Raw genomic sequence first — 23,382 nt, 5'->3', positions numbered from 1 at the left:
GCAGTGTCGGAATGTGTGGGGCTCTTCCCATTGCTACGAGCTCCGTGGCTCACTGACCCTGGACACAAAAGCTGAGTTTGGATTTAATTTATCAGCAAGTCAAGACTGTTCACATTGTTGTGTCTGGTTCTCGTTCTTGGCTGTTGGTACATTCCCGCGAGCAACAACATGTGTGTTTGAGTTGGTGAAGGCTTAACCGCCATCTGGTGGAGTCTCATTGTATTTGGTTATTTGCAATTGAAGTGCACCAGCGGAATTTTCTGCCTTGTGGCCGTTAACGTCCCGGTTACATGCCCTGGCCGTAGACGTAAATTTGGGCAGTGTCCTTTCCTCACCATGTTGTCGCTATCCAGCACGGTGTGTAGTTCGTCAGCTTAATGTATGCTTGGTTGTGGGCGTCCATGCCTTTTAGGTTTGCATTGAACTCCCGGTTGTGTGATGGACGAGTGGAGCGCAAGTTACCTTGTCGGTGGGTCCGTTGACTGTCTGTTGGTTGGGTTGTCGTCGGATCGAGAATGGTTGTGTCGACTGCCTGTCTTATCTAAGTGAACGTTAGTATATCATGTGCTGGCCAACACCCCGAAACTTCTGAGCTCCGTTAGCTCCACTGCCTATTCCTACCTTTTGTTGTGTGTATTTGTATGGCTCATAGTCGATGGTTTTGAATTAAAGTTGAATTGTTTTTAGCGGTGATTTAAGTTATGGGCCTTCAGCCGTTTTAAAATTAAAAGTTTCTTGCTTGTCAGGTGTTAGATTGATGGGCCTTTACCCTGATTAATATAATATTTAAAGATAAAGCCTTGGACCTTCTGCCTGAGTCATGGGCCTTCAGCCGCTTTAAATTAAGGATCTTTGTCCTTCGAGCATCAGACTGTTTGGGGCCTTCAGCCTAATTGAAGATAAGGCCTACTGTCATGTGTTTTTTTTTTATTTACACTACTGGCCATTAAAATTGCTACATCAAGAAGAAATGCAGATGATAAACGGGTATTCATTGAACGAATATACTATACTAGAACTGACATGTCATTACACTTTCACGCAATTTGGGTGCATAGATCCTGAGAACTCAGTGCCCAGAATAACCACCTCTGGCCGTAATAACGGCCTTGATACGCCAGGGCATTGAGTCAAACAAAGCTTGGATGGCGTATACAGGTACAGCTGCCCACGCAGCTTCAACACAATATCACGGTTCATCAAGAGTAGTGACTGGCGTATTGTGACGAGCCAGTTGCTCGGCCACCATTGATCAGACGTCTTCAATTGGTGAGAGATCTGGAGAATGTGCTGGCCAGGGCAGCAGTCGAACATTCGGTATCCAGAAAGCCCCGCACAGGACCTGCAACATGCAGTCGTCCATTATCCTGCTGAAATCTAGGGTTTCGCAGGGATCGATTGAAGGGTAGAGCCACGGGTCGTAACACATCTGAAATGTAGCATCCACTGTTCAAAGTGCCGTCAACGTGAACAAGAGGTGACCGAGACGTGTAACCAATGGCACCCCATACCATACCATCACGCCAGTATGGCGATGACAAATACACGCTTCCAATGTGCGTTCACCGCGATGTCGTCAGACACGGATGCGACTATCATGATTATGTAAACAGAACCTGGATTCATCCGAAAAAATGACGTTTTGCCATTCGTGCACCCAGGTTCGTCGTTGAGTACACCATCGCAGGCGCTCCTGTCAGTGATGCACCGTCAAGGGTAACCGCCACCGAGCTGATAGTCCTTGCTGCAGCAGACGTAGTCGAACTGTTCGTGCAGATGGTTGTTGTTTTGCAAACGTCCCCATATGTTGCCTCAGGGATCGAGACGTGGCTCCACGATCCGTTACAGCCATGCGGATAAGATGCCTGTCATCTCGACTGCTAGTGATTCGAGGCCGTTAGGATCCAGCACGGCGTTCCGTATTACCCTCCTGAACCCACCGATTCCCAATTCTGCTAACAGTCATTGGATCTCGACCAACGCGAGCAGCGATGTCGCGATCCGATAAACCGCAATCGCGATAAGCTACCATCCGACCTTTATCAAAGCCGGAAACGTGATGGTACGCATTTCTCCTCCTTACACGAGGCATCACAACAACGTTTCACCAGGAAACGCCGGTCAACTGCTGTTTGAGTATGAGAAATCGGTTGGAAACTTTCCTCATGTGAGCACGTTGTAGGTGTCGCCACCGGCGCCAACCTTGTGTGAATGCTCTGAAAAGCTAATCATTTGCAAATCACAGCATCTTCTCCCAGTCGGTTAAATTTCGCGTCTGTAGCACATCATCTTCGTGGTGTAGCAATTATAATGGCCAGTAGTGTAATTTTGCATTGAGTGTAAATCATGGGCCTTTAGCCGTCTTTACATTAAGGTTGTTGCCTTTCAAGTGTTAGATTTTTCGGCCTTCAGCCAAATTATAGAACTGACTTAACGTGAGGCCTTCTGCCTTCTAAATATTCTCTTTGGCTTATGAATTTTGAGTTAACGGCATTTAGCCTTTTTTTTAAAAAAATACCGTGGTTATGCCCTTAAGGTATGAGATAGTGTGGCGTATTCAGCCGATGACTAAGTTCAAGAATTTGTACTGTAATGTTTGGTCAAATAAATAAAGTTATATGTGTTCGAGTGTAACTGACAGCCGCTCATTTTGGCCCCTTTCCACAATTCCAACTACCGATCCTGTCCTGCAGGTTTAGTAGGGCGTTTCAGGTAGTGAATGGACTGTGTGAGGAAAGTTTTGTTCCATAATTCGTTTCACAAGCTGTAACTTCCACCATGTTGTACCACGCGTTAATGCTAGTATTTAAAAAAATGCATTTTTGATAACTAAGGTAATCACTATTACAGTCTCACGAAATAGCGAAACAGAAAAAGGCCGGCAGGAGTTGCCGAGCGGTTCTAGGCGTTACAGTCTGGAACCGCCCGACCGCTACGGTCGCAGGTTCGAATCGTCCCTCGGGCATGGATGTGTTTGATGTCCTTAGGTTAGTTAGGTTTAATTAGTTCTAAATTCTAGGCAACTGATGACCTCAGAAGTTAAGTCGCATAGTGCTCAGAGCCATTTTGATCTGATGACCTCAGCAGTTAAGTCCCATAGTGCTCAGAGCCATTTGAACCATTTTGAACAGAAATAGCGTTTAAAGATTATTTAGTTTCGTGAACGAAACTCAATTGAATGCTTCTGTTTTTATCCCTCATAAATTTTCGTTTACCCTTCAGGGGTGGTTATCCCCAGATTGGAAACCACTGGCCCCATGGAATGCGAGCAACTCCGAGCCCTCTGCTGAGACTCCGACTAACCTGTCACTTGGAAACAACAAATAGAGAAATTTCATTAGCGGTAGAAGTCGTTTCTAATGCATCCACAGCTTAAAATGCGTGAAATCAGAGTTACCCCTAAGTAAGGATAAGAGATTCAATGACACTCTCGACCCTTAGACAACATAACCATGCGTCAACAAATGGATAATAACGGCTACTTCTACCTATTCTAGCCAGTAACTCCATCGGCAACTCGCTGCTGCTGCTACTACTACTACTACTAGTACTACTACTGTTACTACAGTCGGAGGTGCCTATGAAGAAAGGTAATTGTAAAATTTTGTGCACTTAAATACACACATCAAAAAAAGTATTGCGTCACCCCGGTTTCCAGAACTCCTGAAGATAGACGTTGACTGTGTATCTCAGACACAGTCCCTCACCGAGCGAGGTGACGCAGTGGTTAGCACACTGGACTCGCATTCAGGAGGGCGACTGTTCGATCAAGCGTCCGGCCATCCTGATTCAGGTTTTTCACGATTTCCCTAAATAGCTTCAGGCAAATACCGCGATAGTTCCTTTCGCAGGGCAGGCCCGACTTCCTTTCCCATCCTTCCCTAATCCGAAGAGACCGATGACATCGCTGCTTGATCTATTCCCCAAAATCAACCCAACATAGTCACTTTGACTGTTCAAAGATGTCACTACACTCGCCCAAAGATGTAAACAACCATGCATGAGCAGCGCCTATTAGACGGAGGCGGTCCGACAGACCATTAGTTGCAGTCATTCCACCAGAAAGGAGGTATACGTTCCTTTTTGTCTGTCGTTTAACCATGTCTAGACGGTCAATACCGGAGTTCGATCGCGTCCGCCTTGTTACTTTGTGCCAGGAAGGGCTCTCAACAAGCAGACGTGTCGGAGTGAAGCAAAGCGATGTTGTTCTGTCATGGAGGAAATACAGAAAGAGAGAAACTGTCGATGACAGGCCTCGCTCAGGTCGCCCAAGGGCTACTACTGCAGTGAATTACCGCTACCTACGGATTATGGCTCGGAGGAACCCTGACAGCAATGCCACCATGTTGAATAATGCTGTATTGTAGACGCTCGATAAGAGAGACTACGTTATTTGCTGCCTCTCGTGGCGTTGCAGGTTTAATTGTCACCAGTGTAACAAAGACTTGGTCTTACGGCTCGTGGCCACACGGTAATCGCCTCGCCTGAGGCCTCGCGACTTCCTGCGGGAGGCCGGCGGCCCTGCAAAGAGTCCTTACCCTTGCCCTCGGCTACGGCCGCGACTGCAGAGCCGGTGAGTCAGCGTGAACGGCGCATTTGCATGTCCGGCGCGGCGGAGGCGGTCGCGGCGCGTCGTGTTTACACGGCGATTACCGCGGCCCGGCGGCCGGACGCGCATGCAAAGCGAGGTGAAGGCGGGCGGCGCCGACGCGCCGTAACGAGCTGCCCGGCCCCTGCCAATTACCGGCGTCTCCTCTCCTCCGCCGCCGACCTGTCACAGGCCGGCCGGCTGGTCGGGACGGATCTGCAGCGGACTCGTGAACTTGTCCCCCTGCCTAGTGGGAGCTGCTCGTCGTCAGACGCACAGCCACTCTCTACCCAAATACTCTCCAAAATTCAGCAGAGCCATGAAACACCATTGGTGTGTGGAACTTATTTTCGACTGCTGTGTCACTGCCAAGGAACAGAGCACCACGAAACCTGTGAAACCGATACGCTTTTTCATGTTAATTGGGAACTGTGTATGTCAAAGCCTCTGGCCAGTAATTCCGATTACAATATCACACATACATTCTGATCTAGAATAGCCTTAGCTACACTACTTTTGAACACGAATATAAACTGTATAAATTACTTTGAGTGTGTGAGATACTAATTCACCTGAGCCGGCCGAATTGGCCGTGCGGTTAAAGGCGCTGCAGTCTGGAACCGCAAGACCGCTACGGTCGCAGGTTCGAATCCTGCCTCGGGCATGGATGTTTGTGATGCCCTTAGGTTAGTTAGGTTTAACTAGTTCTAAGTTCTAGGGGACTAATGACCTCAGCAGTTGAGTCCCATAGTGCTCAGAGCCATTTGAACTAATTCGTCTGAACTGAATCTAATTATTTGCGAATGATATTTTCTTTATATGTATATACACTGAAGCGCCAAAGAAACTTATACAGGGGTTACAAAAAGGTACGGCCAAACTTTCAGGAAACATTCCTCACACACAAAGAAAGAAAATATGTTATTTGGACATGTTAGAGCTCATTTTATTACTTATCTTCAAATCACATTAAACATGGAATGGAAACACACAGCAACAGAAAGTACCAGCGTGACTTCAAACACTTTGTTACAGGAAATGTTCAAAATGTCCTCCGTTATCGAGGATACGTGCATCCACCCTCCGTCGCATGGAATCCCTGATGCGCTGATGCAGCCCTGGAGAATGGCGGATTGCATCACAGCCGTCCACAATACGAGCACGAAGAGTCTCTACATTTGGTACCGGGGTTGCGTAAACAGGAGCTTTCAAATGCCCCCATAAATGAAAGTCAAGAGGGTTGAGGTCAGGAGAGCGTGGAGGCCATGGAATTGGTCTGCCTCTACCAGTCCATCGGTCACCGAATCTGTTGTTGAGAAGCGTACGAACACTTCGACTGAAATGTGCAGGAGCTCCATAGCGCATGAACCACATGTTGTGTTGTACTTGTAAAGGCACATGTTCTAGCAACACGGGTAGAGTATCCCGTGCGTTTCCGGACACATGTCCACATAACATCTTTTCTTTATTTGTATGTGAGGAATGTTTCTTGAAAGTTTGGCCGTACCTTTTTGTAACACCCTGTATAGACCCGATTATTCAAATACAGTGATATTTTAACAGACAGAATACGGCCCCGCGGTCGGCAACGCCTATATAAGAGACAAGTGTCTGGAGCAGTTGTTAGATCGGTTACTGCTGCTACAACGGCAGGTTATCAAGATTGAAGTGAGTTTGATAGTCGTGTTACAGTTGGCACACGAGCGTGGGACACAACATCTCCGAGGTAGTGATGAAGTGGGGAATTTCCATTACTACCATTTCACGACTGCACCGTGAATATCAGGAATCCGGTAAAACATCAAATCTACGACATAGCTGCGGCCGGTAAAACATCGTGTAAGAACGGAACGAACGATGACTGAAGAGAATCATTGAATGTGATAGAGGTGCAACCCCTCCGCAAATTGCTGAAGATTTCAATGGTGGGCCATCAACAACACATTCAACGACACATCATCAATAACGGCTTTCGGAGTCCTAGGCCCACTCGTGTACTCTTGATAACTGCACGACACAAAGATTTACGCCTCGACTGGACCCGTAAATCCGAAATTGGGCTGTTGATGACTGGAAACATGTTGCTTGGGGGGGGGGGGGGGGGGGGGGAGGACGAGTCTCGTTTCAAATTGTATCGAGCGGACGGACGTGTGTGGGTATGGAGGCAACTTGCATGTCAGCAGGGAACTGTTCAAGTTGGTGGAGGCTCTGTAATGGAGTGTGGCGTGTGCAGTTGGAATGATATGAGACCCCTAATACGTCTGAATACGACTCTGACACGTGACACGTACGTAAGCATCCTGTCTCATCACCTGCATCCATTCATGGCCATTGTGCATCCCCACAGACTTGGGCAATTCCAGCAAGACAAAGCGGCACTCGACACGACCGTAATTGCTACATAGTGGGTCCAGGAACCCTCTTCTGAGTTTAAACACTTCGGCTGAACCACCAAACATTGTTAAGTATATCTACGATGCATTACAACGTGCTGTCCGGAAGAGATCTCCGCCGCCTCGTACTCTTACAGATTAATGGAGAGCCCTGCAGGCTTCATGGTGTCACTTACCTCCATCACTACTTGAGACATTAGTCGAGTGTATGACACGCCCCGTTGCGACACTTCTGCGTGCTCGTGGGGGCCCTACACGATGTTAGGCTCGTCTACCAGTTTCTTTGGCTCTTCAATATATGAAGAAGATTGTTTGTTTGCTTGTAATACATGCAAATCTACAGTTTTCTTCCGATCTTGATGTAATTTAGCACACTTTACGTTCAAGATAAGAAGAAGGTCACTGTCTACATAAGATTTCGTAATCTGATTTGAAACGTATACGTACTTAATATTTACTGACAGAAGTCTCTAATTCTCTGTCTATTTACTTCAAATTTCTACACGATCCCGTAATAAACATTTGGGCGGAATATGCTACTTATATTTTGTATGTTTAGGCCCTTTAGGCCTTTTACAACGGATAGCTCTGTTTGCATATTGCAAAAAAAAGTAGTACTGAACTGCATAAACCCGAAATAAATTACTGCTTAGCGAAATACTTGTAGATGAGTAAAAGGGTATTTTGAAATTAGACTGAATCCTTTTAATGACACAGAAGTGACTATTACTAACTTGATAATTTTTCCTTAGTAATTACACGTACCATAAAAGTTACTGTCACACGCAATACTTACATATTACGTAAAATTTATTCCTTGCTTTCCTAATGAAATACTTTTAACAGACAATGGATGGAGGAAGATTGATAAATCAGCATGTGTACCCAAATGTACACATTGTTAAACAATGAAATCTTCACTGTACAATAATTACTCGGTTAGTGCTTACAAGAAATGGACTTTGTTAAAATTACCTTTTTCTAAATGAACCGTCTCTCCATAAAATTCTCTTAAAGATCACTGTTCATCTTTTTTCCTCAATGACATGAATATAAACTCGGCTGACTTTATCAATAAACTGAAGTCACTTCAATTTAATGAAAGTGACTTACTAGTCAGCTTCGATGTCATCTCACTTTTCACTAAGATTCCTCTTATGGATTCTTTGTCGCTCATCAGCAATACGTTCACGGCCGACATAACAGTACTTTTCCATCACGTCTTTTCCTCAACCTACTTTTTATTAAACAACGGATATTTTGAGCAGACTGACGGTGTTGCCATGGGCAGTCCTCTCTCGCCTTTGGTAGCAAACTTTTTCATGGATGACTTTCAGGAAAGGCACTAGATTCGGCAAAACTTAAACCGAGAGTTTTCTGGCGATATGTAGATGACACTTTTGTAGTGTGGCCCCATGGTGAAGAAGAACTGTCACGGTTCTTGCAACATCTGAATGCAATCCACAAGAACATCCAGTTTACGATGGAAATAGAGAAGGATGGTGGCCTGCCGTTTTTGGACGTCTTGGTTACTGAGAGAGTGGAGGAGTCATTAGGGCATTCTGCCTACCGTAAGCCAACACATACGGACCTTTACCTGTGAGCGTCGAGTTGTCATCATTCCGCAAAAACTACCGGCGTCCGTAGAACGTTGGTGCACCGGGCTCATGTTGTTTCTGATGGAGACAGCTTTACAAAGGAGCTGGAACATTTAGTGTCGGTGTTCAGAGGTAATGGTTACGCTCCACATCAGATTAGAACAGCGCTAAGAAGGAAGAAACGTGACCACCCACAACATCAAGAAGATAAGGAGCTATTCAAGTCCAGGGCATTCCTTCCATAAGCCGGCACTCTTTCATCTAAAATACGCAGGATCCTAAGGAAACATCAAATTAAAGTAATATTCAGACCACTGGCGACGATTAGTGCCCTTCTCGGTTCAGTAAAGGACGATCTGGGTCTGAGGAAGGCCGGGATCTATAAAATTCCTTGCCTGTGTGTCAAAGCTTACATCGGTCAGACGACACGCACAGTACGTGAAAGGTGAGTTGAACACGAACGCCACACTCGCCTTTCGCAGCCCAGGAAGTCGGCCGTAGCTGAGCACTGTATTACCAAAGGAAACGCTATGGATTTTTCTGCCACTAAAATCTTGGCCCCAGCGAAAAATTTTTGGGATTCGGTAATTAAAGATTCTGTGAAGATACGCCTAGCGCAAAATCTCATAAATCGTGATGGCGGTTTTCAACTGGACAAGGCCTGGGATCCGGTGATCTCTCTAATCTCCTCTGAAAGAAAGTTTATTCATAATGATACGTCTGGCGGCATCTGACGTCTGATTTTAGCGACGTGGGCGCGCATTCCGACAGAGGGCGGACATGTAGTTTTCACCTTTACGCATGCGCCTGCACTCCACAGACAGAACAGCAGTTCCAGAAAGCTCGGATTTCGATAGATGACGCTCCTGTGGAGGTGGCCAATAAGCATGCGTTTTCGCGCCAATTTTTTGCTATAAAGTTGACTCCCGGAACTTGCAGTCTCCAGTGATGGACACTCACCTCAAGATGGCTGGACGATTGCCAGTCGAAATATCGTGGCAAGAAGTCAACGTGATCCGGCTGCAATCCAGAAATGTCATAGCACATTCAGTACGCCGGCAAAACTTCAAGAATCATTCTCATAGTTGCAATCATACCAAACAATCTGATATATCTCATGATATATACACCTTTCACGCGAAGTACACATACAAATATTTGTTACAGCATACACAGAAGTTAACTGAAAGAAATACACAATGATCTATTTTTACACAAAAGGAATAATCACACCGAATTCAGCACGGTTTTCGATAATCCACTGGACGTTACAAAGGTGGGACATAGTTCTCAACAGGTAGGAGACGATCATGGACGCCAGTGCATGCTCTGCAACTTGTTCCCACGCCGGCCGATGTGGCCGTGCGGTTCTAGGCGCTGCAGTCTGGAACCGCGAGACCGCTACGGTCGCAGGTTTGAATCCTGCCTCGGGCATGGATGTGTGTGATGTCCTTAGGTTAGTTAGGTTTGACTAGTTCTAAGTTCTAGGGGACTAATGACCTCAGAAGTTGAGTCCCATAGTGCTCAGAGCCATTTGAACCATTTTTTTTGTTCCCACGCTTCAACAATGATGGATGTACCTACATATGGCGAGAGGTGAGAACATGTAATGCACCCAGTAACATTGTGGAATATAGTCGTTTTGGTGCTCCGGGTACCACAACGTTGCATCGGCGTAGCGACCTCCGTATTTCTAAACACGCTACCTCACCGGTCAACCTTAGTGTGACTCTGTACTCCTTCCCCTCGTGTGCCTTTTCATTGGTGCTCGTGGCCCGGACTTCATTTTCATTGATTTAAATCGTGAGAACGGGCAGGCCAGTCCATTTGCAGTACATACTGTCGTTCCAAAAACTCTTCCACCTGCGCCGTTCCATGTGATCGCGCATTGCACACAGCAGAAGGTCGAGCTGCTTTGGCTCAATTGGTCAAAGAAGACGGAAACTATAACCGCGTAGGCTTCCGTGGCCAGAGTCAGTTGAGAAAAAAGTTAGCAGCTTGCGGATATTCGACTACAAACGTCAAATGTGTGCAGTTCCTTTGGCAACATTCCCTCGGAAACCGGTTGAGATAGACATGCATTCACTGAGAGCAGCAGTTCGAGATTGAAACTGAGGACCGACGCCCATTCCCGGTCGCTGCAAGTGATACATTCCTTGTGGTCACGTGTGAGAGTTCGGACAGTTCGCGTCGATACATCAGTCAGTCTAGCACGTCGAAACATGGAACCTTCTTTTTTGCCATTCTGTGACGTCTCCACTGTGATCCATCTCACTGTGCTCATTTCTGACGTTCGACTGGCACAGAATCATCACTTCACTACTGAAAGGGTTGAGAGCTAGTTATAACCCATTTACCACAAAGAACGGACTTACTTATTAACTCTTCCAAAGAATTTAATATATACACATTCATTACCGTCAGCCTAATACAAAGTAAATACGAATGAGAATAAAACACTCAACAGTCCCTAGAATAATTCACGAAACGTGCTTTATGCATCCGATTAACAACAAGCAGCTGACCTGTGTCACCAACAGTCTCGACGTGCACTCTGCCTCGTAAGACTATGCAATTTTTCGATGTTCCAGGGCATTAAAATGGGCACAGAACACCTGAAAACTCCCACAAAACAAGAAAACACATAAAACATACATAATAAATTATGAAAACACACAATGTCAGTATTGAGCCTAGCCATAATTATAATAAAGAAACGTTGAAAGTTCTGAATATATATCTATCAAACCATCTATATAAATGAAAATTAAATGATGTTCGTTGATAAGTGCATCAATTGAGAACGGCTGAATGGTTTAGCTATATTTGTTTTTGCTTTTGTGTCGTTTCGCGATCTGTCCACCGAATGCTCTTATGTTTTATTCGTTACGGTCCTGAAAAAGGTTTCAAAAATAAGTCGGGACAGTTAGAAAGGAAAGTGAAGGATGAAAATCCCAAGAGGTGCAAGTGAAATATACGTACAAATATATGTGAATTTCGTTAAATGCATGTAAAATATATGTGACACGTGTACATGGGCAAAGTGTGGATAAAAAGCTCCTCCTAAATCCCAGTACCGATTTCAAGCGATCTCGGTGCGCATATTACTTTCTATTCAAAAAGAATTACTGGGCGTCCGGGATGAGGGGGCGGGGAGGAGGGGGTAAGATCGGTAACTTCCTACTCAAGTAGAAGTGACAACACGGAGAGAGAAAGTGGAAGGAGAAGTTGAATAGACAACAGGGGCCAGAAGGAACTGAACAGAGAAAGCGCAGACGAGGAGATAGATAAACAGAGGTGGAAGGAGAAGACAGATAGAGAAAAGAAAGGGGAGGTGATGGACGCAGAAGGAGGCTGGAGGTGGTGGATAGAGAGAGAGGGAGGAAGAGGGAGAGAAAGTGGGAGTAGGACAGAGAGGTAGCAGGACATGGACAGAAAGATTGGGAGGAGGAGAATACGGACACAGGGGGAGAAGGAGACGAACTTGAAGAAGGTGAGGAGAAAGCAGAGGGGTGCAGCAGGAGATACAGGGAGGGAGGATAGGAGTGGACAGGGGGAGGAATTTGCAGTTGGTCAGTGGAGGTTGAAGTAGATGAGTGAGATAGGGGGCAGGAGCAGACTGTCAGAGAGAGTGGTGAGGATGTGATGGACAGAGAAGCGGGCAAGGAGGACAGAGGTTGAAAGAGGAGATGGGTTAATTGAAGACTGGAATACATACATACCCAGGCAACGCCAGGTGCTTAGCTAATATTAAATAAATAGACTATTAACATTGTGGAAACGGCTGTAGGCAGAAAAGGACTAGCTGTCGATGATGTACTGTGGAAGAGGCTCGTTTATAAATTGATACAGGCACCAAAAACACGATCCGAAAAGCGTATAAGCTAGTGGCACTAATATATGCACATATAAAGAGGCATTTCTTAAACCCAATGACAGTAAACAACGATAGAGTAGCTTGTGCACATAATCAGTCATAACTTAACACATAATTATCTGGCCACTGGATCGAACAAGGAGTCTGTTCATTCGGATATGTCCGAAAAAACAGATGCAAAATACACATGTACATATATGAGGGCCACCATCTTATCTGCTTTTCTGATAGTATTTTCAGCACTGCAAGAACAAATGTTTCTCGCTGAATTAAATTTCCCTCGATTTACCTCGGTGCTTCAATTCCAGTACAGTGAACGAAAGAGACAACCGTTTAAGTTTCACGCGCAGCTGCCATTTGTCTGCCACTAACCTGACTCTTCAGACTATACGACATTCAGGCCTCCGATGCAATTTACCAAATGCATGTTCTCCAACGTCCAAGAAGGTTGAACCCTCAGGCAGATGAGGATAACAGGCTCACATGCAACACGAGGAGTATACTACGTCTCCATGGCAGTACTTGAATCACCACGCCTAGTTAGACTTACAGCCACTATGCGAGGAACAAAGAGACCACGGAGAAGGGGGTCATTCTGCGTAGTCTAGTGGGACTCTATAGCACTTGTTGCTAAGTTACAACAAGCAAAGATACAACGAACCGGTAGCTGCTCATCTACCATGAATCATGTCGGCAGTGGAGGCTGACATGAGTTCCGCGTGCCACGTCTGTGCTGTCTACAATGATTAATATGCTCTTAAGCTGGTGGATACTGTTTTGTCCAGCGAACGTGGTAAATGAATTAACTAAAAATCACTGTTTTTGTGGACATATGAAACTAACGCACACACTGTGTTGTTAGTGAGAACACAAACAAGTGTAAGATAATTATTTTCGAATACTTTTTTACGGTTCTCGTCTGTGCAATAGCTTAAGTGTATGAAAATTAAAAGCAAGTTAACAAACTTTGCTCCACTTTCAAATCTTACCAAGATTTCTGCAAAACACTTATTGCTGTCGATTGTCCAGCAATTAGATAAAATATAAGTTGAATAACAGCGAAACAATAGAATCCTACTGCACTTAATTAGTTATGAACGACAACAGAGAAGCGGTTCTGGTGCTGCAGTCCGGAACCGCGGGACTACTACGGTCGCAGGTTCGAATCCTGCCTCGGGCATGGGTGTGTGTGATGTCCTTAGGCTAGTTAGGTTTAATTAGTTCTAAGTTCTAGGGGACTTATGACCTAAGATGTTGAGTCCCATAGTGCTCAGAGCCATTTTTGACATCAGAGATAGCGAAATATTCACATCTAAACGCACCCTACGTCTTCACTATAGAAGCCACGGAAATCTCACGAGTTCACAAGTCCACACTCCGATATATTTCTATCACCCGCGACCACGCGCAAACCGCTCCACATTCTCCCAGTCTCTTTCCTGCGACCCTGCGTCCGTCGCGCCGTCGCGTCCAGCACCTCCCGTGTCCAGTGCCGTAGTCCCAAACTACCTCGTGTCCTCCCCGGAAACGATGCTCTTCCCCACTTCCATACAGTCTATCCACGTGTCCTTTTTTGCAACGATCACTGTGAATGGCTAGAGCGCTCCCAACGCACCCACACTCATATTGAAGCACATACTGGAATACTGGAACACTGGAATACTGGATTTACATTTTAATACTTGAAATTAAATAAATATTCCTACGGCTGGACCATAAACACGCTCTAACACACATTATTAGATACATAATCAAATTAAATAAACATATACCAAAAGAATATAAGCAGAATGTAGGCCAATAGCCTAATGTCTCTGTGCTTTCTGAAACACAGTTAATATTTAACCAATATCTTCATGAGTAACATATATCGGATATAAACAAAGACATAGATGAATAAATATATTTGCAAGCATGCTGTTACCGTTTTTTCGTGTAACTGTGGAGTACTTATGACCTGACGTGATCGATAGTAATCGGCCACTTTGACCTCCAATAACTCATGCACTACTGAAGTTACATGCCTGTAATTTATACCAATTTAGATCTACACTAATACGTTTCTAAAGTCACGGCGATCGACAAAATCGGATCAAGAGTTTATATTTTGGAATTCGTTGCTGGGTGTTTCTCTTATATAATTTACCGTCAGATACTAAACTTTAAACTAATAAATACACTCCTGGAAATTGAAATAAGAACACCGTGAATTCATTGTCCCAGGAAGGGGAAACTTTATTGACACATTCCTGGGGTCAGATACATCACATGATCACACTGACAGAACCACAGGCACATAGACACAGGCAACAGAGCATGCACAATGTCGGCACTAGTACACTGTATATCCACCTTTCGCAGCAATGCAGGCTGCTATTCTCCCATGGAGACGATTGTAGAGATGCTGGATGTAGTCCTGTGGAACGGCTTGCCATGCCATTTCCACCTGGCGCCTCAGTTGGATCAGCGTTCGTGCTGGACGTGCAGACCGCGTAAGACGACGCTTCATCCAGTCCCAGACATGCTCAATGGGGGACAGATCCGGAGATCTTGCTGGCCAGGGTAGTTGACTTACACCTTCTAGAGCACGTTGGGTGGCACGGGATACATGCGGACATGCATTGTCCTGTTGGAACAGCAAGTTCCCTTGCCGGTCTAGGAATGGTAGAACGATGGGTTCGATGACGGTTTGGATGTACCGTGCACTATTCAGTGTCCCCTCGACGATCACCAGTGGTGTACGGCCAGTGTAGGAGATCGCTCCCCACACCATGATGCCGGGTGTTGGCCCTGTGTGCCTCGGTCGTATGCAGTCCTGATTGTGGCGCTCACCTGCACGGCGCCAAACACGCATACGACCATCATTGGCACCAAGGCAGAAGCGACTCTCATCGCTGAAGACGACACGTCTCCATTCGTCCCTCCATTCACGCCTGTCGCGACACCACTGTAGGCGGGCTGCACGATGTTGGGGCGTGAGCGGAAGACGGCCTAACGGTGTGCGGGACCGTAGCCCAGCTTCATGGAGACGGTTGCGAATGGTCCTCGCCGATACCCCAGGAGCAACAGTGCCCCTAATTTGCTGGGAAGTGGCGGTGCGGTCCCCTACGGCACTGCGTAGGATCCTACGGTCTTGGCGTGCATCCGTGCGTCGCTGCGGTCCGGTCCCAGGTCGACGGGCACGTGCACCTTCCGCCGACCACTGGCGACAACATCGATGTACTGTGGAGACCTCACGCCCCACGTGTTGAGCAATTCGGCGGTGCGTCCACCCGGCCTCCTGCATGCCCACTATACGCCCTCGCTCAAAGTCCGTCAACTGCACATACGGTTCACGTCCACGCTGTCGCGGCATGCTACCAGTGTTAAAGACTGCGATGGAGCTCCGTATGCCACGGCAAACTGGCTGACACTGACAGCGGCGGTGCACAAATGCTGCGCAGCTAGCGCCATTCGACGGCCAACACCGCGGTTCCTGGTGTGTCCGCTGTGCCGTGCGTGTGATCATTGCTTGTACAGCCCTCTCGCAGTGTCCGGAGCAAGTATTGTGGGTCTGACACACCGGTGTCAATGTGTTCTTTTTTCCATTTCCAGGAGTGTATATTGAAAATCTGATTATATCATCAGGATCGTCTTGCAAGTAATGGTATGTACGTGTTTCTTTTTGAGGTATCATGATTCATCTGGCTACTGTTAATTTCTATACGAACTTTGAAATGTCTGCTATTATGGTTTCACAGAGGCCGCCATCTTTGGCACTATCGGCATAGACGTCTCCTTCATCGAAACAAAGCACCGTCCTTGTCACAGTGTCAACAATGAATTCCCAGCTACACGGCCGATGGACCACGAGCTCCAGCCGTTGTGAGGCACCACGCGCTTGCTATATATATATATATATATATATATATATATATATATATATATATATATATATATATATATAATATGAACGTGTGGATAATATTCATTCAATTATGTAATTATTTCTTAAAAAGATTATAATTATGTAAAACAGAGAGGATATTTGTCTCACATTCTTTTTTAATCTATGTCATTCTTTTCTTTTGTTTTGTACTCTTTTCTCGTCTTCCTCTGATGTACGTCGCCGACCCAAGACGCGAATCGATTTGAGGTCTGCTAAATGAAAAACGTTTAATGTAAAATTATTTTTACTTTCATGTTCATTTGCTGGTAAAAACAAATAGAGCCAAATGCGTTAAAACTATTTATGACTAATTATTGAAAATCACTTCCTCTTTTAATTATAATTTTGTGTTAATTGTTTTATCATAGCTGCAAGAAGCACAGCCATTGTCAGTTGCGATTGTATAGCAACTTAGTATGTACTTCTAGTTGAAAATAGCATGGGTTTGTGTTAAACTAATTTGCAAAACAATTTAATAATTTTTTTATTGGTAGCATCAATTTAAATGATTAATTATTTATTGACCAAAGGAAAGTCTTAATTAAAAAAGAAATCCTCTATCTTTGTTGGCCGCCATCTTAACTTTTATCACAGCGGCAAATTTAAATTACTTGAAACTGCAAACAATATTCCGATATGTAAGAAATAAATGTGCTCCGGTGGTACTGAACTCTATTTATAAAAGAATAATATAATCGAATCAGACTGCATTTTCTAAGAACAGTGGTGATGGTATTTATTGTTGAACAAGATTTCATTGCTGATGTATGAGACCAAAATTAAAAACTACGTACGAATCACGGAGAAAAATATTTTTGGTAGCATAAAAGCTTTGATGTACGATCTGTAATTTTAGTGATATGAACACAGCTTACAGTCAACATTATTACACTACGTCAGGTGGAATTCTTGTGCCATTTTAACAAAATAATTATCCGGGAGAAGTTGTAGTATGAATAATGCATTATACATATGAATAATATTGTCAGTGCCGTTTATAAAATCAAATCAATGCATCTGCTAAAAAAAAAAAAAAAAAACAGAGTGCATTCAAATCGCAGACTACCATAGAGTATCGTATCATCCATATTCATTGCATTTGTCCATGTTGAGCTCTGCTCACTCCGCTCTGGCCGACAGCCCAGCTGCAACTACTGTAACTCGCACAGTGGCTGCAACTGGTCTCCAGCGTGTTGTCAACAAGCAAAGATTAACTGATACTGGTAGCCATGGCTACAACACCCTCAGTGGAAAACTTCATATATATACGACAAATATATTGCCATGTGAGGACACTGTACCACCACAACTATGGTTAACGGAAGTGCTCAAGTCTAGTAAACAGTAATTGAAAGACAGAGTTCAATAGACTGAGATTCAGTAAAAGACATTTTGTGCATTTTTCATGGATAAATGAGTTTTTAATTATACGCAACTGCAATCAGTCAGAAATGTTTGTTAACGTCTTGTGCAAAGAACAGAAGTAATTGCACAAAGTGATTAGCAGTAATTGTTAACGAATAGTAGTAGAAGTTGGCGTTACACGAAACCAACATGTCAGTAAAATCGTATCAAGAACTTTGTCATATTTTTCCAATCGAAATTTTGACTTTGCAAAATTACGCAACTGTAGCTCACAAGAAAGCGATTATTGAATGACGAAATATCATTATGCTGATTTTCAAGCTAAATGCCAGCATTCAGCAACGAATAAACATAAATAACTTCTTGAGTAATATTAAAGACAGTAAGCATTACAGTGAGTGAGGCCACAAAATATTTGCATTTACGTAACTGTTTACTACTGGTGACATTTTGTTGTTATTTGGTTATCACTAATTAATTTACAGGAGGTTCTACTTAATTGAAAGGTATTTGTTCACTGTGACACAAGCAGCTTAAATTACGTCAGGGAAATGCCTACAAACTTTGTGCTGTTTTCGCCTTGTAACGGAACCAAGAATTCTTACTAAATTTCTCAGTATTAAAAGACGCTAATTATAGAGAAAGTAATATTGCTCACGTATGATAATTTTATTCTGAAATCGACTAATCCACTCTTTCCATAGAGCCAAGGAAACATGTTCGACAAAGGAAAAAAAAAAGGAAGTACGTCATAGAGAAGAAGGAAAAGATGCAACACAGAGACGAGACGAAACAATAACAATGGGAAACCAAGACAAAAGTGCTTGGATAAAAAACGCTATCTACTAATCAATCTGCACACCGAAAAAGGAATGAAGGAAACAAAGAAAGCTTAAGGGATATTACTTTTCAGGATGAAAAGTAAGTTTCGCTGATGTCATTGCTGTCTTCTACCCACATAAAAAAGGTTTGCATAACCTCGGTTCCGTGAGTTCCGGAACCTGTACAGATATTGGAATAGAGACCAACATAAACATCATTTCCGCCTTTTTATTGCTCATGAAAACCACACGTAGCGTGTTGTACCACAACACAGCGAGACCTTGTGAGGTGGTGGTCCAGATTGCTGTACACACCGGTACCTCTAATACCCAGTAGCACGTCCTCTTGCTTCTATGCATGCCTGTATTCGTCTTGGAATACTGTCCACAAGTTCGTCAAGGCACTGTTGGCCCAGACTGTCCAACTCCTCAAAGGCGATTCGGCGTAGATCCCTCACAGTGGTTGGTGGGTCACGTCGTCCATGAACAGACCTTTTCAATCTAACCCAGGCATGTTCTATAGGGTTCATGTCTGGAGAACATGCTGGCCACTCTAGTCGAGTGATGTCGTTATCGTGAAGCAAGTCATTCACAAGATGTGTACGATGGGGGCGTGTTTTGGCGTCCATGGAGACGAATGCCTCCCAGTATGCTGCCGATATGGCTGCACTATCGGTCGGACGATGGCGTTCACGTATCGTACAGCAGTTGCGGCGCCTTTAGTGACCTCCAGCGGCGTATGTCAGCCCCACATAATGCCACCCCAAAACAGCAGGGAATCTCCACGTTGCTGCTCGCGCTGGACAGTGTGTCTAAGGCGATCAGCCTGAGCGGGTTGCCTCTAAACACATCTCCGATTGTTGTCTGGTTGAAGGCATATGCGACACTCATCGGTGAAGAGAACGTGATGCCAATCCTGAGCGGTCCATTCCGCACGTTGTTGAGCCCATCTGTACCGCGGTGCATGGTATCGTGGTTGCAAAGATGGACCTCGCCATGGACTTCGGGAGTGAAGTTGCGCATCGTGCAGCCTATTGCGCACAGTTTGAATCGTAACACGACGACCTGTGGCTGCACGAAACGCATTATTCAACATGGTAGCATTGCTGTCAGGTTTCCTCCGAGCCACAATCCGTAGGTAGCGGTCATCCACTGCAGTAGTAGCCCTAGGGCGGTCTGAGCGATGCATGTCATCGACGGTTCCTGTCTCCTTTTATTTCCTCCTTGTCTGTACAACATGACTTTGGTTCACTCCGAGACGCCTGAGACAAAGTAAGAATATGGTCGCGTTCGAACCGCGGTATTGACCGTCCAGGTATGGTTGAACGTGTCGTGTACCTCCTTCCTGGTGGAAGGCGCTGCTCAGGCATGGTTATTTACATCTTTGAGCGGATTTAGTGACATCTCTGGTCAAAGGGACTGTGCCTGTGATGCAATATTTACAGTCAAAGTCTATCCTCAGGAGTTCTGGATACTGGGAAGATGGAAAACTTTTTTGATGTGTGTATAGGAGAGAAGAAGAATTACAGGACTTGTTGAATAGAGTGATCCGTTTAATGTGCACAGAGTATGACTCGACAGTAAACCAACAAAAGAAGAAAGTAATAGGTAGTAGAAATGAAATTAGCGATAAATTTACCATCAAAACCGGGGATTAGGTAGTTGATGAAGTGACGTAATACTGCTACTTTATAGTGACATAACTCAAGACAGACGTAGAGTGTTAGCATACAGTGTTAACAGTAACTGGTTAGGAACAATTAGAACTTTAACTGTCACTGAAGCTTGAGAAATTTCCTAGACAGTAGACACAACGAAGGCGAACTGAGCTTGTAAAGGTAAACAACATTTTTTGTATCCAATCGGTTCTATTTACGTTACAAGTTTCTGTAGTTTTTCCAAATTCAAACTTCACTGTGAGTTTGCAGTTAGTTTCATTGTGAAGCCGTAACGGTACGAACCCAAATATTGCTTGGTAAAAAGTTTATTTCACTGTAATGCCTGGACTTTATATAGTATATAAATTTTTATAAAGTATCAAATTCGTTATCACAGACAAGAGGCGGCGAGAAAATGCTTCTATCCGCTATATTCCAGAATACATTTTACTGTGTGAAGTCAGTTGTGTGGTCTACCTATTGCAAAAGATAAGTTTACTACGATTCCTCTGTCACTAACCGTCTCTAATAAACTTCTGTTTCATTGATATTACATTGTATGACAATTCAGTCTGACAGGTGTCGTTAACCTCTCTTCTGACAGTCATGATTCATGTTCTGTTAGTGCATCAGTGTGCCTTGAAGTGACAAGTAGTTTCACGACACGACTGCGCAGTAAGCCGACCTTTCCCCCTTGTAGTGTACAGCGATAAGAAGCGCCGCCCTTGCAACGTCCTTCTGACACAGGCTAACGGTTTATTCACACGCTACGCGCAGTCGGGTCGATTTAGTTCCGCTTGCGGCAACAGATGGCGCGGGGAGACTTCTTTGCCTGTAGAATGCGACCGAGAGCGATTCAGTAAACCGAGGAAACCTCTAGATCAGTAGTCTTCAGCTGGGGATAGTTGCCCCCTGAGGGGTAAAATGAAATTTTCTTTGGCGTGAACACATAAAGGTTCAACTGTGTTTCGGTTACGAAATTAAATTATTTTAACAGATAGTGCGATTATCAGAATTTCGTAAGAATGTAATAGCGATTACATAAGTTAACAATAATTACATTTTTTAGTTTAAAACTAGCATTAACGCACGGAATAGTGTGGTGGAGTTTACAGCTTATGAAACGAATGTATGAAAATCTTACTCACACAGTCCGCCAAAACACACGTACCTTGTAGTTTGTACCGTGCACGTATGATAGTAAAATTAACGCACACACCCCTCATGTAGGAAATGTATGAAACAGTGCTGTACTGTAAGTTAGTATTTATTCCGAACTGTTTCGGTACCTGACGAACATCAAGGAAAAAAGAAAAACAATAAAGTTTTCTCATGTCATACGTCATGCAATATAAGGGTAACATCCTTAGGCCTGTTGCAGTCACACTTATTGCGCACAACAGAATTACCAACCTTTATAACAAGATGATGTAGCCTATTCAGTGGCAAAGGACAAAATGAACGTTACGATTTCACATGAGCATTACTTAATCCAGGAATTCTTCCGTGGTAGAGATTGGGGAACATTCAGATTTGACACATGTTGCGATTATGGAAAAATCTTGATCGCACAATTCCTCACTAAATGTTGTGCGTGTCGACTACTCATCGTCAGATAAGCCGTGAAAGAAACTATAGAAATTATGAAAAGTGAGTAACACAAACCAGTATAGTGTATGATCGTGGCAGACAGCGTATACATAATTCTTTCTTTACTTACATGTAGATCTAGTTTTAGGCTAGAAATATGTAACATTCAATGAGGAAATGTGCGATCAAGACTTTTTCATAACTACAGTTTCTGTCAGATTTAAATGAGTTTGGTTGTTCCTTCGCATTTCCACTTCACAATAACACCAGCAACATATAGGCAGCTCTACAAGGTTTTAGTTAGTCACATAGCATCCGATGACCAGTCACGTTTGAAATCAATGCCCTCTCCTAATCGACGTATTCTGTTACTGCTTCTGTACTGAGAATATAATACTCTCCGCCACCTTTTATAGTGGTGGTCCCCGCCTCTCGTGACGTCTAGTTGCCATTTCAGCATTACACACAGTGTCCACATAATTTTGATCAGATAGTGTATATTTAACAAAAAATATTACTTAAAACCCTTTGCTAACGTGGCGCTATTACTTGCATATCCCTTTCACGTATCATTTTAAGTTATTCGGATGATACGTAACAACAATGTATGTTATATCTGATGACATGTAATGTTTCGTTTTTTTTTATACTACCTTTAGTTCTGAATATGACCTTATTCGGCTGAAATCCCTAAACTTAACAATAAATACGTGATCTAGTCTGTGCTCTATTTTGAGAAACATAAAGCAACATCATTGTATTTCTCCTTGCCGACTTTCTGTAACACACCTATTGTATTTGTTAACAACTGTTCTCAATAGATAATCGTGGCTTTTGTCAGTGAAAATGCCTCAAGTTCGACGGCGACATGAGTCATCACAGAGATTTACATCACAATGGAACGAAGATTAGACTTTAATAGTGTTAGAGACGGAGCACAACTTCGGTTTTGGAGAAGGACGCGTAAAGATATTGCAGTGTTCTCTTCAAAGGAAACATCCCAGAATTGTTAGTCTTACAGAGTATCTGTGTTTGGATCGCGAGACAGGAAATTAACCCCAGGTTCAATCACTGTGCCATTACCCCTGGTGCTACCAAGGTGGAACATTGGATCCTCACTAAGTAGCGTTTAAGCACCACAGCCCACGTCTTCGTACTCTCTACAACGAAACAGTAAGAATAGTAATACTTAGGAGGGGAGCGCATTCACCACGAAATACTCTATTCTGAGAAAACTATTTGATGGGACGCAGCTCCAAATGTGTGACTAAGCCATGCCATAACAGCTGAGTTAACGTGAAGGTATTCTGTCCACATAAGGTTGCGCAACTGTTAGCCCAGCACAAGCACATCCAGTAGAAAAGCCGCGAAAGAATTAGTGGAAATCTCTAGAACCCACAGCTGTGATCGCTCGTATGAATTTGGGGGAATTATCGATAAGATAACGAAGCAGCATTTTCGCGTGTGAAAAACAGTTCAGTTACGTAGTACCTCCTATTTTTCTCACGGTTCCTACGCAGTTATCACAATAGCATGATATCACAAGTTGCTTGCGGCTGTGACA

This window comes from Schistocerca americana, chromosome 4 (genome assembly GCF_021461395.2).
Source record: "Schistocerca americana isolate TAMUIC-IGC-003095 chromosome 4, iqSchAmer2.1, whole genome shotgun sequence".
Lineage (NCBI taxonomy): Eukaryota > Metazoa > Arthropoda > Insecta > Orthoptera > Acrididae > Schistocerca > Schistocerca americana.
The sequence above is the reverse complement of the archived record's forward strand: the minus strand, read 5'-3'. Positions refer to the sequence as shown.